Genomic DNA, 18,044 nt, shown 5'->3' with positions numbered 1-18,044 from the left:
AACTCCTAGCCCAACTGCAAACTCTCAATCCCAGCCCTATACTGATTTCAGCCCCAGCCTCTCACTCCACATTCCCAATTAGAATCCCAATTCCACAGACACACAGGGATTTCAGCGACGGTGCCACAGGCCCTATCTCCGCCCCACACTGATTCCTGCCCAGCTGTTACAGTCCCGAGCCCAGAACCCTGTCCCTATCCCAGCCCCTCAGTGATTTCAGCTCGAGACCCACAAGCTTTATTGCACTGCCAGCTCTGCTCTCTCAGCAGTAGCTCTGCATCTTCACAGCGCCGCCACGGGAAGCTGCTCCAGGTTCTCGCTGCAGGATCTTCAGTTTGGCTCCAGCTCTGCCACTTTCCAGCCCCACCCTCACATTCCAATCCCAGCCTCCCACTTCCCAATTCCTCACCCTCCCAATTCCCGTCCACCAGGTACTCCTCCTACCCCAGAATTCCTAGCCCAACTCCAAAGTCAAAACCCCAGCTCTAGACTCATTTCAGCCCTACCCACCCAGCCCACGTTCCTGCTCATCAATCCTTATTCCACAGACACACAGGGATTTCAGTGACGCTGCCACAGTCCTCATCTGAGCTCCAGACACCCTCCCAGCTCCAGAGACGCAATCCCAGCCCGATATGCATTTCACCCCAGCCTCTCACTCCACATTCCCAATTATAATCCCGAGTCCAAACACACACAGATTTCAGCGACGGTGCCACAGGCCCTATCTCACAGGGATTGCTGTCATTCCTGCCCCAAGTGTTACAGTCCCAAGCCCAAACCCTGTCCCTATCCCAGCCCCTCAGTGATTTCAGCTCGAGACCCACAAGCTTTATTGCACTGCCAGCTCTGCTCTCTCAGCAGTAGCTCTGCATCTTCACAGCACCGCCACGGGAAGCTGCTCCAGGTTCTCGCTGCAGGATCTTCAGCTTGGCTCCAGCTCTGCCACTTTCCAGCCCCACCCTCACATTCCAATCCCAGCCTCCCACTTCCCAATTCCTCACCCTCCCAATTCCCGTCCACCAGGTACTCCTCCTACCCCAGAATTCCTAGCCCAACTCCAAAGTCAAAACCCCAGCTCTAGACTCATTTCAGCCCTACCCACCCAGCCCACGTTCCTGCTCATCAATCCTTATTCCACAGACACACAGGGATTTCAGTGACGCTGCCACAGTCCTCATCTGAGCTCCAGACACCCTCCCAGCTCCAGAGACGCAATCCCAGCCCGATATGCATTTCACCCCAGCCTCTCACTCCACATTCCCAATTATAATCCCGAGTCCAAACACACACAGATTTCAGCGACGGTGCCACAGACCCTATCTCACAGGGATTGCTGTCATTCCTGCCCCAAGTGTTACAGTCCCAAGCCCAAACCCTGTCCCTATCCCAGCCCCTCAGTGATTTCAGCTCGAGACCCACAAGCTTTATTGCACTGCCAGCTCTGCTCTCTCAGCAGTAGCTCTGCATCTTCACAGCGCCGCCACGGGAAGCTGCTCCAGGTTCTCGCTGCAGGATCTTCAGCTTGGCTCCAGCTCTGGGATTTTCCAGCTCCACCCTCACACTCCCAATCCCACTCCCCCAGCTACTCCTCTTACCCCAGAACTCCTAGCCCAACTGCAAACTCTCAATCCCAGCCCTATACTGATTTCAGCCCCAGCCTCTCACTCCACATTCCCAATTAGAATCCCAATTCCACAGACACACAGGGATTTCAGCGACGGTGCCACAGGCCCTATCTCCGCCCCACACTGATTCCTGCCCAGGTGTTACAGTCCCGAGCCCAGAACCCTGTCCCTATCCCAGCCCCTCAGTGATTTCAGCTCGAGACCCACAAGCTTTATTGCACTGCCAGCTCTGCTCTCTCAGCAGTAGCTCTGCATCTTGCCAGCGCCGCCACGGGAAGCTGCTCCAGGTTCTCGCTGCAGGATCTTCAGCTTGGCTCCAGCTCTGCCACTTTCCAGCCCCACCCTCACATTCCAATCCCAGCCTCCCACTTCCCAATTCCTCACCCTCCCAATTCCCGTCCACCAGTTACTCCTCCTACCCCAGAACTCCTAGCCCAACTCCAAAGTCAAAACCCCAGCTCTAGACTCATTTCAGCCCTACCCACCCAGCCCACGTTCCTGCTCATCAATCCTTATTCCACAGACACACAGGGATTTCAGTGACGCTGCCACAGTCCTCATCTGAGCTCCAGACACCCTCCCAGCTCCAGAGACGCAATCCCAGCCCTATACTGATTTCAGCCCCAGCCTCTCACTCCACATTCCCAATTATAATCCCGAGTCCAAACACACAGAGATTTCAGCGACGGTGCCACAGACCCTATCTCACAGGGATTGCTGTCATTCCTGCCCCAAGTGTTACAGTCCCAAGCCTAAACCCTGTCCCTACCCCAGCCCCTCAGTGATTTCAGCTCGAGACCCACAAGCTTTATTGCACTGCCAGCTCTGCTCTCTCAGCAGTAGCTCTGCATCTTCACAGCGCCGCCACGGGAAGCTGCTCCAGGTTCTCGCTGCAGGATCTTCAGCTTGGCTCCAGCTCTGGGATTTTCCAGCTCCACCCTCACACTCCCAATCCCACTCCCCCAGCTACTCCTCTTACCCCAGAACTCCTAGCCCAACTGCAAACTCTCAATCCCAGCCCTATACTGATTTCAGCCCCAGCCTCTCACTCCACATTCCCAATTAGAATCCAAATTCCACAGACACACAGGGATTTCAGCGACGGTGCCACAGGCCCTATCTCCGCCCCACCCTGATTCCTGCCCAGGTGTTACAGTCCCGAGCCCAGAACCCTGTCCCTACCCCAGCCCCTCAGTGATTTCAGCTCGAGACCCACAAGCTTTATTGCACTGCCAGCTCTGCTCTCTCAGCAGTAGCTCTGCATCTTGCCAGCGCCGCCACGGGAAGCTGCTCCAGGTTCTCGCTGCAGGATCTTCAGCTTGGCTCCAGCTCTGCCACTTTCCAGCCCCACCCTCACATTCCAATCCCAGCCTCCCACTTCCCAATTCCTCACCCTCCCAATTCCCGTCCACCAGGTACTCCTCCTACCCCAGAATTCCTAGCCCAACTCCAAAGTCAAAACCCCAGCTCTAGACTCATTTCAGCCCTACCCACCCAGCCCACGTTCCTGCTCATCAATCCTTATTCCACAGACACACAGGGATTTCAGTGACGCTGCCACAGTCCTCATCTGAGCTCCAGACACCCTCCCAGCTCCAGAGACGCAATCCCAGCCCGATATGGATTTCACCCCAGCCTCTCACTCCACATTCCCAATTATAATCCCGAGTCCAAACACACAGAGATTTCAGCGACGGTGCCACAGGCCCTATCTCACAGGGATTGCTGTCATTCCTGCCCCAAGTGTTACAGTCCCAAGCCCAAACCCTGTCCCTATCCCAGCCCCTCAGTGATTTCAGCTCGAGACCCACAAGCTTTATTGCACTGCCAGCTCTGCTCTCTCAGCAGTAGCTCTGCATCTTCACAGCGCCGCCACGGGAAGCTGCTCCAGGTTCTCGCTGCAGGATCTTCAGCTTGGCTCCAGCTCTGGGATTTTCCAGCTCCACCCTCACACTCCCAATCCCACTCCCCCAGCTACTCCTCCAGACCCATAATTCCTATCCCAATTCCAAAATCACAAACCCAGCTCTATACTGATTTCAGCTCTACCCATCCAACTCACGTTCCTGCCCAACAATCCCTATTCCACAGCCACACAGATTTCAGCAACCGTTCCACAGGTCCTATCTCACAGGGATTGCTGTCATTCCTGCCCCAAGTGTTACAGTCCCGAGCCCAAACCCTGTCCCTATCCCAGCCCCTCAGTGATTTCAGCTCGAGACCCACAAGCTTTATTGCACTGCCAGCTCTGCTCTCTCAGCAGTAGCTCTGCATCTTCACAGCGCCGCCACGGGAAGCTGCTCCAGGTTCTCGCTGCAGGATCTTCAGCTTGGCTCCAGCTCTGCCACTTTCCAGCCCCACCCTCACATTCCAATCCCAGCCTCCCACTTCCCAATTCCTCACCCTCCCAATTCCCATCCACCAGGTACTCCTCCTACCCCAGAATTCCTAGCCCAACTCCAAAGTCAAAACCCCAGCTCTAGACTCATTTCAGCCCTACCCACCCAGCCCACGTTCCTGCTCATCAATCCTTATTCCACAGACACACAGGGATTTCAGTGACGCTGCCACAGTCCTCATCTGAGCTCCAGACACCCTCCCAGCTCCAGAGACGCAATCCCAGCCCGATATGCATTTCACCCCAGCCTCTCACTCCACATTCCCAATTATAATCCCGAGTCCAAACACACACAGATTTCAGCGACGGTGCCACAGACCCTATCTCACAGGGATTGCTGTCATTCCTGCCCCAAGTGTTACAGTCCCAAGCCCAAACCCTGTCCCTATCCCAGCCCCTCAGTGATTTCAGCTCGAGACCCACAAGCTTTATTGCACTGCCAGCTCTGCTCTCTCAGCAGTAGCTCTGCATCTTGCCAGCGCCGCCACGGGAAGCTGCTCCAGGTTCTCGCTGCAGGATCTTCAGCTTGGCTCCAGCTCTGGGATTTTCCAGCTCCACCCTCACACTCCCAATCCCACTCCCCCAGCTACTCCTCTTACCCCAGAACTCCTAGCCCAACTGCAAACTCTCAATCCCAGCCCTATACTGATTTCAGCCCCAGCCTCTCACTCCACATTCCCAATTATAATCCAAATTCCACAGACACACAGGGATTTCAGCGACGGTGCCACAGGCCCTATCTCCGCCCCACCCTGATTCCTGCCCAGGTGTTACAGTCCCGAGCCCAGAACCCTGTCCCTACCCCAGCCCCTCAGTGATTTCAGCTCGAGACCCACAAGCTTTATTGCACTGCCAGCTCTGCTCTCTCAGCAGTAGCTCTGCATCTTCACAGCGCCGCCACGGGAAGCTGCTCCAGGTTCTCGCTGCAGGATCTTCAGCTTGGCTCCAGCTCTGCCACTTTCCAGCTCCACCCTCACACTCCCAATCCCACTCCCCCAGCTACTCCTCCAGACCCATAATTCCTATCCCAATTCCAAAATCACAAACCCAGCTCTATACTGATTTCAGCTCTACCCATCCAACTCACGTTCCTGCCCAACAATCCCTATTCCACAGCCACACAGATTTCAGCAACCGTTCCACAGGTCCTATCTCACAGGGATTGCTGTCATTCCTGCCCCAAGTGTTACAGTCCCAAGCCCAAACCCTGTCCCTATCCCAGCCCCTCAGTGATTTCAGCTCGAGACCCACAAGCTTTATTGCACTGCCAGCTCTGCTCTCTCAGCAGTAGCTCTGCATCTTCACAGCGCCGCCACGGGAAGCTGCTCCAGGTTCTCGCTGCAGGATCTTCAGCTTGGCTCCAGCTCTGCCACTTTCCAGCCCCACCCTCACATTCCAATCCCAGCCTCCCACTTCCCAATTCCTCACCCTCCCAATTCCCGTCCACCAGGTACTCCTCCTACCCCAGAATTCCTAGCCCAACTCCAAAGTCAAAACCCCAGCTCTAGACTCATTTCAGCCCTACCCACCCAGCCCACGTTCCTGCTCATCAATCCTTATTCCACAGACACACAGGGATTTCAGTGACGCTGCCACAGTCCTCATCTGAGCTCCAGACACCCTCCCAGCTCCAGAGACGCAATCCCAGCCCGATATGCATTTCACCCCAGCCTCTCACTCCACATTCCCAATTATAATCCCGAGTCCAAACACACAGAGATTTCAGCGACGGTGCCACAGACCCTATCTCACAGGGATTGCTGTCATTCCTGCCCCAAGTGTTACAGTCCCAAGCCCAAACCCTGTCCGTATCCCAGCCCCTCAGTGATTTCAGCTCGAGACCCACAAGCTTTATTGCACTGCCAGCTCTGCTATCTCAGCAGTAGCTCTGCATCTTGCCAGCGCCGCCACGGGAAGCTGCTCCAGGTTCTCGCTGCAGGATCTTCAGCTTGGCTCCAGCTCTGCCACTTTCCAGCTCCACCCTCACACTCCCAATCCCACTCCCCCAGCTACTCCTCTTACCCCAGAACTCCTAGCCCAACTGCAAACTCTCAATCCCAGCCCTATACTGATTTCAGCCCCAGCCTCTCACTCCACATTCCCAATTATAATCCAAATTCCACAGACACACAGGGATTTCAGCGACGGTGCCACAGGCCCTATCTCCGCCCCACACAGATTCCTGCCCAGCTGTTACAGTCCCGAGCCCAGAACCCTGTCCCGACCCCAGCCCCTCAGTGATTTCAGCTCGAGACCCACAAGCTTTATTGCACTGCCAGCTCTGCTCTCTCAGCAGTAGCTCTGCATCTTCACAGCGCCGCCACGGGAAGCTGCTCCAGGTTCTCGCTGCAGGATCTTCAGCTTGGCTCCAGCTCTGCCACTTTCCAGCTCCACCCTCACACTCCCAATCCCAGTCCCCCAGCTACTCCTCCAGACCCATAATTCCTATCCCAATTCCAAAATCACAAACCCAGCTCTATACTGATTTCAGCTCTACCCATCCAACTCACGTTCCTGCCCAACAATCCCTATTCCACAGCCACACAGGGATTTCAGCAACCGTTCCACAGGCCCTATCTCACAGGGATTGCTGTCATTCCTGCCCCAAGTGTTACAGTCCCGAGCCCAAACCCTGTCCCTATCCCAGCCCCTCAGTGATTTCAGCTCGAGACCCACAAGCTTTATTGCACTGCCAGCTCTGCTCTCTCAGCAGTAGCTCTGCATCTTGCCAGCGCCGCCACGGGAAGCTGCTCCAGGTTCTCGCTGCAGGATCTTCAGCTTGGCTCCAGCTCTGGGATTTTCCAGCTCCACCCTCACACTCCCAATCCCACTCCCCCAGCTACTCCTCTTACCCCATAACTCCTAGCCCAACTGCTAACTCTCAATCCCAGCCCTACACTGATTTCAGCCCCAGCCTCTCACTCCACATTCCCAATTATAATCCCAATTCCACAGACACACAGGGATTTCAGCGACGGTGCCACAGGCCCTATCTCCGCCCCACACTGATTCCTGCCCAGCTGTTACAGTCCCGAGCCCAGAACCCAGCCCTACCCCAGCCCCTCAGTGATTTCAGCTCGAGACCCACAAGCTTTATTGCACTGCCAGCTCTGCTCTCTCAGTAGTAGCTCTGCATCTTGCCAGCGCCGCCACGGGAAGCTGCTCCAGGTTCTCGCTGCAGGATCTTCAGCTTGGCTCCAGCTCTGCCACTTTCCAGCTCCAACTTTACATTCCCAATCCCAGTCCCCCAGGTGCTCCTCCAGTCCCAGAAACCCAATCCCAACTCCAAAGTCCAGATCCCTGCCCTAGACTGATTTCAGCTCTTTCCCCTTAGTGCACGTTTCCACCCATCAATGCCTATTCCACAGACACACAGATGTTTCAGCGACGGTGCCAGTCCCTGTCTCAATCCTACAGTGATATCTGCTGCAGTGCCACAGTCCCTCTCCGTACTCCACAGTCCCTTTCCGAGCACCACTCTCCCTATCCCATACCCAGACCCACAACCTTTATTTCTCTGCCAGCCCTGCTGTCACCTCCCAGTAAAGCTGCCACACATTCCAATCCTAGCATCTTTCTTTTGATAAAGGTCTGAGTTTTCCACCCCAGCTCTCAAGCCCACATTCCAGGTCAGGCCTGACTATTTTTATCCCAGCTCCATCCCTGCAGTACTTATGCCAGGTCCATGCTCCCTAATCCAGCCCCACTCTTGTTCTGCCCACAGTCCTACCGTCTTTATGTCTCCACCAGCTCTGCTGCCTCAGCTCCAGGTTCTGCCTCAGCTTTCTGCTGCCTCTGCCTCAGCTTTCTGCTGCCTCTGCCTAAATCTTCTCCTGGGTATCTCTGCAGCCCGGGGCTGTTGACAAGGTCACAAATCAGTCTTTGTCGTTCACTTAAATATCTCTAGGAGCTGTCCCACCCATCCCAACGGGAACAGCAACAAAACAATAGAATAAACAATCAAGTAGTCAAAGATGAAAATAAAAGTAAAATAAAATTATAATAGAATGAAACATCTTTTATTATTTTCTTTGTAATAATACTTTCAATACCAGCCCCACTGAGAGGCTGCATCCTAGTCCTTCTGGTTCGGGGGAGCACCCCTGGGCATGGGCTGCTCCCCCACTGAGCACTGACCAAAGCTGGCCGGCACAGCTGCCCGGGACACCGCCTGCCCAACGCCCTGCCTCGGCACCTGTGGGGGACCGACCCCGGCTCCCCCTGGATCGGCAGCCGAGGGGGTGCTGCCGCATGGCTCCCCACCGCTCCCTGGAGCGGCAGCCGTGAGGGTCCCACCCTGGCTCACCGCCGCTCCTCGGCCCAGCGGCCGCGCCGAGCCCGGGCCGCTCCCGCCGCTCCAGCACCGCCCCAGCCCCGCCGCCGAACTGCCCCCAGCACCCCCCGCCCACGCCCTTTATAGCCGCGGCCCGCACAGCCCCGCCCCCCTCGTGCCAGCCCAGCCAATCCCAGCGTCCGGCAGCGTCCGGCCCCGCCAATCCCCGCCTGCCCGTTCCCGCCCTGCCCGTCCCCAAGAACCCCGCTGTCCCCTCAGGCCCCGCTCCCAGGGGCCGCTCCGCTCCCGCCCGCTGCCCGCCTCCCTCCCCTTCTCCCGGGAGAACTACGGGACGGGACGGGACCGCGGACCTCCCGCCCGCCCTTCCAACAGCGCCTGCGGGTGCCGCGGCAGCGCAGGCGCGGCTCCGCCGGATCCCGAAGCAAAGGCGCCGAGAGCGGCGCCTGAGGGGAACGCGGGGGGCGAGGTGGAGAGGGGGGGGCTCCGCGCCGCGGCTGAGCGGGCAGAGCTTGCTCGACCGCGGCCCCATTGAAAGGGCCGCCGCCGCTCCCGCCCCCTCCCCGCCTCCCGGAAGAACTCCCAGACGGGACGTGAGCGCGGAGCTGTGCCACCCGCCCTCCCTGGTCCCAACAGGGCCTGTCGGGGGCTGCGGCAGCGCAGGCGCGGCTCCGGGAGCAAAGGCGCCGGCACCTACAGCGCCTGAGGGGAACGTGGGGAAGGGGGGCGGCGCCGCGACGCGGCTGAGCGGGCACAGCTTACGGGACCGCGGCCCCATTGAAAGGGCGGGCTACGATTGGACGGAACGGAGAAAAGCGGGCTGGGAGTGGCGGGCCGGGATCGGACCTGCACGTCGGGAGCCACAACCTCCCGGAGAGAGCGGCCCCTGTGCCCAAGACAGGCCACGTGCCTGGAGCGGCAGCCGCGGGAGTCCCGCCCCAGCTCACCGCCGATCTCGCCCCGGCTCCCGCCGCTCCAGCGCCGCTTCCACCTCCGCCGCCGAACTGCCCCCCCCGCGCCCCCTCCCCCGCTATTTATAGACCGCGGCCCGCATAGCCCCGCCCCCCCGTGCCAGCCCCGCCAATCCCCGCCCGCCCGTTCCCGAGAACGCCGCTGGCCCCGCAGGCCCCGCTCCCGGAGCCCCTCCTGCCCGCTCCCCGCCTCCCTCCCGCTCCCCGCCTCCCTCCCCTTCTCCTGGGAGAGCTCCCGGACGGGACGTGACCGCGGAGCTCCCACCGCCCTTCCGTGGTCCCAGCAACGCCTGTGGGGAACGGGGGGACGGTGCCGCGCGGAAGGGCCGCGCCGCGGCTGAGCGGGCAGAGCTTGCGGGACCGCGGCCGGATTGAAAAGGCGGGCTGTGATTGGACGGCGCCGAGAAAGGCGGGCCGGGATTGGCGGGCCAGACGCTGCCTCGGGCCCGGATTGGCGGGGCTTGGAGCCCGCGGGGCCGCGGCCGGCGGGAGGTGCTCGGGTGGTCGGGCGGCGGGACGAGGGCCGTGTCGGAGGGGCCCTTCCCGCGGCTCCGTGGCCGTCCCGGGTCCCGCTCCCGGGACCCCGTCCCCTGCCCCGCCCCTTGGTCGGGCTGCACCCCCGGGGTCCCGGCCCCAAGGCCCCTGCAGAGCCCCTCGGGGAGCCCCCCACCGGCACACGGGGCGGTTCCGGGTCGCGAAGGCGGACTGTGCGGCATGGGGGACCGGGGAGCAGCGGCGACGTGGTAGGGCGAGAGTCGACGGCAGGGAGCGGGGAGGACGCAGAGCGGCAGTGCGCCTCTGACCGCCTCTCCCCACGCAGCAGTTCTGCTTCTGCGGGGACTTAAACTGCCCCAACTGGGTGCTGGCTGAGATCAGCTCCCTGGCCAAAATCGTTAAGTGCCCGCCCCCACCCCCTATCCCCCTGCTCGCCCCAGGCCCGCTGCCCACCCTCCTTCTCCCGCGCAGTCCCTGCTGATGCTGAAGCTGATCTGTGCTCAGGTTCTGTGAACCAATCTCTGGAACACCTCTGCAATCCCAGCCCTGCAGTGACTTCAGCTCCAGCTCCACATCTTCCCACCACCAAGTGAAGGTGCTCCTTGATCAGAGCAGGATGTTTACTTCAGGTCCACCTCTAGACACTATATTCCAGCTTCAGCCCCAGAGTAGCTATCCCAGCATATGGGGATAGGGCTGGAGGTGGAATCACTGAGAGAGGCTGGCATAGTGGTTCTCCAGGTGTAGTGGTGAGGGGTCAGCACTTGGGACTCACTGTGTCCTCTTTTCTTGGCAGCAGACTGGAGCAGACAGAAAAGGCATCGTGTAGGACAGCCAGGCCAGAGTGAGTGAGCAGAGGAGTGGCCTCAGGCTGGAGAGGGGCAAGAGAAAGGCAATGTGGGAAAAGGGACCTCCCTGTTTTCACCAGGTAACCTGCAGAGTTGTAATATACTTAAGATGCATTTGTTGTGCATCCATATGGATAGGCTGCAAGCACAGGGAAAAAGTCTCACCTTAGAATGGTGACATGAAATCTCCTTCTATTAACCATCACGCATTTCTTAGTACGTAAAATCTATTTAATGATAACCAAAACATCAAACAGTGGATCAATCAAGTTGTGCCCTGGCTGCAGCAGATGCCTGACTGCACTCAGCAACTGGAAGGTGCCTCTGGGGACCAGTGAGTACTCTGGATGCTAATGCTGTCAGAGATCAAAATTTAAGCTCTCAACAGAGAGATCTGAAGAATTTGCAGGAAAAGAAACTGCTTTCTGGTTCCTTCAGCTTTAGGAAGCCACAGTGGCTGATGGCCAAACGTGCAGTCAGTTGGCTGCAAGACCTTTAACTCATCGGACCAACAGTTACTGCAGAAAAAAAAATAAAAATCTATCAGAGGAAGTTGTTCACAGATAAAAGTGGTTCACAGATAAAAATGGTTCCATACAAGTTTCTTTATGCTGTTCCTTCAGTTTTAACTCCATTACAAGTGATTCCAAACCTTCTGTTTCTGAAGGTCTCATTCCTTTGGGTTGCTTCTCCTCTGGCATTTCATCCGCATGTCCTGCACAAAGTTTCTGAAGGCTGGTTCTTCATGACTCTCCTCAGTCACTGGGGGAAGAAATGACAGTTCAGTGCTATTTCAGTACTTGTTCTACTTGTGTTACTGAAAAAAAGCTAGAATCAGGATAGCCAAAGCAACATAGAAAGTCTGTTCCATCTTCAACTACATTACGGGGCAAAGGAAATAAGTGATCCTACCCATCAGTGGAACAGGGAAAGAATGAAGATTGTCTGTGAGCTATATAAGAGAAAAATCACACTGTAACAACTCAGAAGATTGCTCCAAGACCATAGTCACAGGAAAAGGGAAGAGAGCCAGGGGCAGAAACTGTAAGGCCAAAAAGATGGTGGACACATCTGTGCATCAATCAGGTTCAGAGGTCACTGCATGCCCCAAGCCTAATGAGTTCTCTGGTTTATGTGTGTTATACACCTATTAATTACTTGAATAGAAAATTTACAGTTGAACTTTCACAAAGGTTACAGAGTGATATCCCTGCACTGACCATTGCAGCTGAGCTTCTGCTACAGATTCTGACACGTCAGGTGACTGAATGTTTGCTTGTTTTCTAGGCTCTCCTTACAGTCCATCCAGGTCATGAAATATAGAGGGGATTTCTTGAGAGGCAGCTTTTAGACCTCATTCCCTTACCTTCATGGTCAATGTCATCAGTGTCACCCTCCCTCTCTTCTTGCTCTTCATCGAGAGTTCCTCGTGTTAGTATTAGCTCAGAGGGACCCATTGCAGAAGCATCAGGTCCTTGAAGGGAACAGAAACGGCTGTACACAAACCAGCTTGCTGAAGGTGAGGGAGCGTGTGCACTGACAACTTCTGTCTGCACAGAAACCCAGCAATGAACACCTGCTCTAAGGGGACAGAAAGCTGCTTGTGGATCCCAGACACAGGACAGACTCCATCAGCACCTACTCGCCTCATCTAGGGAACAGTGCAGCCAACAGCAGAGCTTTCTCACATTCTGATCTGACTGTTTCGCCTTTTCTAAAGTATTTCATTATTTCTAGTAGGTCCCCTGCTTTAGCTACACAGCGGGGTTTCTTCCAAACCTGTGACTGACACAGAAGAGCTGAGTGTGACCAATCCCACAGGAACTAAAGCCCCGCTCCTCTAACATGGAGCTGCTTTCACACTTCTGCTGTGAGGATAAAGAAGCACTGTACTACTTCACAAGGCAAACTCTTCAGAAAACTTCTGCAGTAACCTTTATCCTCCTGGGGAGGTACCTGCCAGTGTGCTGCCCTGCACACACACGCTGCCCATGTCCTTCCACAAGTGTTCCAGCTGCTCTCTCTTTTGTTTATTTTGAGCTTTCTCCCGTAGACAAAGATTTACATGTGGATTCTGAGAACATTTAAAACATCAGGAGAAGAGAAACCTCACCCAAACCCAGCAGCCTGTCCCCCAGTCAGAGAGCAGAAGTCACTATGCAGGTCTTACATTTCAACTAAGGTTACACAGAACTTCTGACTAAGCATGGAAAGCAACCTCCAGTCAGGTGGGATTCTAGGACATTTTCTAGGACATCTAGGTGGGATTTTCAGCAGCACCGGGAAGCCAAACTCTGTGTAGCTGTGCCTGCAGAGAACTGTCCTTTGGACAGCCAGAACTCAAGGTGAGCAGAGCTACTGATTTTGGCACTGCAATTCAGTCTTTTGTACTAAGTCAAACTAGTGCTCTTCACTGGTGCAGGAAGATACAGGGATAGTCTCAACAAATCCCTTTGGAAATTTATTTTTAAGAACTCTCTATCCATCTGAATGGAAGACACAATCTTATTTCCCAATCATTTTCACACAATTAGCTCAAATATTAGCACTAAACCAGTGAGCAACATCTGTTTTACAAAATCTTTATTTTTGTAAAGATATGCTCCACCACATCTAGGAAAAAAAAGGCAAATGGTGGACTCCTTCAGGACAGGAGTTTTCCCACAGTGAGTACGACTAGTAAATGAAATGTTAGACCCTCTCAACATAAAGGCAATTGTGTGCATAAAAGTGACCCAAGACACACTGTTCAGGTGTAAAACAGCTAAAAACACTTCCCAGTGTTTTTCTCAGGCGCTCGTATTCTGGCCGATACTCTCTGAAAAGGTGAATAAAGGGAGTGCATTCAGTCTGAAAAACACATGATTTGTATTGCAGAAGGATCATCCTGGAGGCTTCTTTTTACCCCCAAAAAAAGTTTTCTATAGGCTTTCATGTTTGAGAGACATTTCAGAAAGACCAACAGTACTTTTTTCCCCAGATTTGGATTCTGAAACCAATGGATGCAAAATCAATGAACATACTTCATTAAAACAGCAACAATTCAAAACTTGGTATGGAATTACAAGAAAAAAATTACTTCACAGACTTGCTGGCACAGATAGCTTTTACTTTTTCACAGAACAGCACAAAAATTCATCTCTGAATAGTTCCTTTCTACTGCTGCTTTTTATGCTGATACTGGACACCCTAAGCTACCTTGGCTATGGCAGCTGTGCACTCCTCCAAATCAAAGGAGCAGACTCATGAATCAGGACCTTCAGGAAGTGGTCACTGGGTCACAGACCAAAAGTTATCCCTTACCTCTCCTATTCATCTACAGCTTTAGAAAGCTGGGTAAAAAACTCACCCAGTCCTGTGCCAAACACTGCAGAAACACCAACCACCTGGAAAAGAAAACACACCAGAACTAGAGAGTAACTGAGCCAGATTCTTAATACAGAAAAAAAACCAAAATAAAACCAAACAAACAAACAATCCCCCACAACGACAACCAAAAAATCAACACCACCGAAAAACCCAACAACAACAAATAACTACTAATCTAAACCTAACAACAGCCATTTAATCAGCACAGTGGCCTAAGAGCAGGCAGTAACACTTCTGCTTCTGTCCAGCCCGCTTTCAAACTCTTCCTCCACTTGCTGCTCATGTTTGTTACTTCTGCTTTTTGGTTGTCGGTGATTTTCTGTTTGGTGAGTTGTTGGGGTGTTTTGGGGGGTGTTTCTTTGGGGAAGGAGGTTTGTTTGGTATTTTTTAATACTGTAGGGCAATTCAAAAGAAAGGTCAAGTCTTTCTGCTGTTTACTTGTTTATTGTTAATAACCCAAGTTCTCATTCTGCATCTAGGGTTATAAGTGGTTAGCAAGTATCAGTGTACTAGAATTAAAGTGCAAAAGAGACAACAAGAACTGACCTTTTGGCTCTGAAATAGTCTAATACTTTTTATTTAGCCAAAGCACATTTAAAAGGTCCCCAGAACAGCAAGAGAGGGAGAATTTAATCAGTTGCTATGACAATACATTCAAAATGCACATCTACTTTCTAATTTCAACTTGTCTCTCATTACACTTCTGGCCATTTGTTCTGCTTGTATTAAATCAGTTATCTAAAAATACCTTTAATTAAGACTATTACCAGCCAGAATCCTACATCCTCTAATGAAAATTCTCCCTCTTTTTCATAGGCAAGACAGTCTCAACTACTGACTTCCAAATGGAAGACCTTTCCCAACACAGCCTTGCATTTGATCATTAATACAGGAAATGTGCAGACAGCTCTCCAAAGGATTTTAAGCATTAAGGCCAGGCACTGTGCCAATATATATAAATATTTATACTTTCCCTGCACTTAAGTACAAGCTGCCTTTTACTCCCTAATCATCTTCATATGACCTGCTCTCCATCCAGTGCTCCAACAGTCCTGACAGGCAGATAAATATGACCTGATCAGCAAATAAGGAACAGGAAGTATGTTAGTTCTGTATATCCCTTTTGAAATTCTGTATATTGTTCCACATAGGACAGTTACAATATTTTTGTTTTGGCTCTGTTATCATTATCTACATGAATGGAATCATTTTGTTCCTGTAATATCCACACAGCCAAGAAGGCTTGCTTTTTCTTTAGTAAAAGCTGATGGCAAACACAATCAGCTAAAAACTTTAGCACAGACTATGGGATCATTAACAGCCTCCAATGGATAGTGTTGTCAGAGAAACAATTAATTTGTCCTCTCAAAACCTGGTTGAGTGGAAGAACAATATTCTTCTTGCACAAGCAAATATAAAGGGGTTTATTTTGTTCATTTATTTGTTTTTGAGATTCTTTCCCTTCTTCCTATGTAGTACATTGCCCAACTGTACTTGACACTTTCAGAACAAGGAAAATTACCTCAGGTGGGAAATGCTGCAGCAAAGAACACTGCCTCTTACCAGCCTATCTGAGCTTTCATCTTGTGATTAATCACAGTTCAATATTAAATTATTCAGGCTGCCATTCAGTGTGACAAGCTGCTAAAGTTATTGTATGTTCAAATCAGCAAATCCTCAACACAGGTCATCAACAGATTCCAGTTCCAAAGGGCAGTGCAAAGCCCCTTTCCAGAAGGACAGAATGGTGGGGGTTGGACAATACCTCTGGAGATCATCTAGTCCAATCTCTCCTGCTCAAAAAGCAGGATTAAGTAGAATAGGTTGCTCATGACTTTGCCTGAGCAAAAGTGTTTTAAGCATCTCCAAGGATAGAGATTCCACAATTTCTCTGGACCATCTGTTACAGTGCAGAATTAGTAAAATTAAAGCATTTTCTTTTCTCTTCTGTTTAAACATAGTTTCCTGTATTTCACCTTGTGTCTGTTGTCTCTTGTCCTTTCCCCATGCACCAGTCTGCTGCTTGCCTTCCTTACACCCTCCTACCAGGCATTTATGCACATCAAAAATGTTCTCCTTGAACTTGCTCTTCTCCAGGCTTTTAGGAGAGGTAATAAAAAAAGGAAGACCTTTACCTTCAGTGAACTGTAAAATTCATCCAACACTAAACTCACAGAACGAGTCAGGTTACTGACACAGGAAGTCTCTTGATTCAGGGCATCCTGAAAGTCTCAAAGTCCTGCATCCATTCCACTGCAAAACTGTGGTCAATTATGTCAGACTGGAAGGAGAAGGGAAAATATTCAGAAGTAATAATCTTACCCTTAGGCTGTTAAGTGGACAAAAAAAAAAAATCCATGTTAAATTTATTTTTAAAATGTTGATCTTTTAAAAATATTCAGCCCTGGTCTGAAGTTTTACAAGTTCACTTTTTATCAAATCAACTACGTGAATACAGGAAGAGAAGACAAACAACCACTTCTCCAGGTTTAGGAAGGCAACAGTTGTTTAAGGAAACAATTGCAACTCTAAAGCCTCCTATGGTTTTACTGGAAAGGGGCACCCAAAAATTGCATACTGCACAACCAAGTTTAAGGTGTAAATAGTAGATCATACGATTGAGGCCAGACAAGAACAACCCTTGGTGAAGATCCCAAGCTTCCCTGATTGCCTGGGGGCCACTTCCACGCTGGGGAACCCCCCGGGATCTTTCTGAAAGCGAGCTGTGTTCTGGCCCAAAGAAGTGATGATCTGAACTCAGTGCAAGACAACTGCCACAAACAGGTGAGATGGTTCCACAATTTTACATGAATTCATATAAAAACAGTGTATTACAGAGTTTCATAAACATCTTGCCACATGCATATCCATTCTTCACACAGTATGAGGCGCCTAAAACTCTGATATATTTCATTGCCCTCACCAGTGGGAAGGGGGAAGATAAAGTATTACCTAGCATTACTCAAGAGATTTGAGATGGAACTGAATCCACCAAGGGTCAAAGCCTGACTACTTAGAGTTAACTTTATTAAATTCTGTAAATAAAATTAAATCACTTCCACAAATTACTTTTTTCCCTCTCCAAATCTTAAAATTCTTTACATTTATGGGTTTGTCACTGCACATATATACCAGTTCCCTGGGATTCTTCCATTCTTAGCAAGAGTCAATTTAAAAAAATTAAATTTTGTTAAAAATTCTTCCAATGCTATTGGCTCTACTTTTTAGCAAAAGCTAAACATGAGATCAAAATGAAGTTCAAAGTTACGAATCCTAAGCCTCAGGCCTACCTTTCCTTACACGCGCAGTGCCACTTCTTTTAGTCTTTCAAAAAGTGTATTTTCTTAAGAGAGACTTATTTTCCTACCTCGTGCCTTTTTCTACAGAAATAAAAAGCTAGAAAGCTTATTCTAATATCACTGTCTAGAGTCGGAAAGAAAACAGTGTACAAAAAGTTGCTCAGTAAGCAAGCAGATACCAAAGATATGCATGGTTTGGGTCACCGGGCAGATGGGTGGAGCTGGAGCACAGCAGACACTAATCCTGCCGGGCTGTATGAAGGAAAATATCCCAGTCAAAGCGTGGCGTATGTGTGTGCACACACAAAGCTTGCTGAGCTGGGGATGCAAACACAAAGGATGCCTGTGGAGAGCAGTTACGCCAAAAATCTAACGGGATTCTTTTAATATCTGAAATTATCATGTTTAAAGATATAGCTGGTACAAGGATTGAGAGGTTTTTTGAAAACCTTTTACCAACATTTACCATGAATTATGACAGCTCTAGCTATGTCGATGGTTCCACAGGTATTTAGTCTCTGGTATGACATGAAAGACAACAGATAAATTCATGTAGGAAGAAGAAGACAATAAATCAAGAGCTCCATGCTACGCTGAACTCCAAACAAATCTTGAAGAATCTCTTAAAAGTATCAACAACATTAAAAACCAGAATAAAATACTCTGTATGTACCAGAAGGAGCTTAAACTAGCGGCCCTGGACTGGCCTCAGCCCCGGGTCCCTCAGCAATGGCTCCGGCTCCCC

The 18,044-nt window shown here is 51.7% G+C and overlaps 2 long non-coding RNA genes across 4 annotated transcripts; one reads left to right on the top strand and one right to left on the bottom strand.

The window, feature by feature from the left end:
* The first annotated feature begins 1,796 nt into the window (after positions 1–1,796).
* Positions 1,797–6,654, top strand: LOC127463333 (uncharacterized). 2 transcript variants are annotated; one of them, XR_007900798.1, is made up of 3 exons: positions 1,797–1,915; positions 4,943–5,171; positions 6,597–6,654. It is a non-coding gene; the product is annotated as an uncharacterized LOC127463333 (long non-coding RNA). The 2 variants fall into 2 exon arrangements; XR_007900797.1 differs by lacking the exon at positions 1,797–1,915 and adding an exon at positions 4,411–4,529.
* A 3,818-nt stretch (positions 6,655–10,472) lies between these two features.
* Positions 10,473–18,002, bottom strand: LOC127463332 (uncharacterized). Of its 2 annotated transcripts, XR_007900796.1 has the most exons (7): positions 17,291–18,002; positions 16,136–16,281; positions 13,935–15,074; positions 12,588–13,481; positions 11,998–12,105; positions 11,284–11,393; positions 10,473–11,149 (listed from the first exon to the last, which is right to left on the bottom strand). It is a non-coding gene; the product is annotated as an uncharacterized LOC127463332 (long non-coding RNA). The 2 variants fall into 2 exon arrangements; XR_007900795.1 differs by lacking the exons at positions 16,136–16,281; positions 17,291–18,002 and adding an exon at positions 15,766–16,099 and having other exon boundaries at positions 10,476–11,149; positions 13,981–15,074.
* Positions 18,003–18,044: the final 42 nt, after the last annotated feature.

Source organism: Manacus candei, unplaced genomic scaffold (genome assembly GCF_025592945.1).
Source record: "Manacus candei isolate 608988 ecotype Guabito, Panama unplaced genomic scaffold, ASM2559294v1 h1tg000154l, whole genome shotgun sequence".
NCBI lineage: Eukaryota > Metazoa > Chordata > Aves > Passeriformes > Pipridae > Manacus > Manacus candei.
Note: the sequence above shows the minus strand (reverse complement) of the source record. Positions and strands in the feature narration are given on the sequence as shown.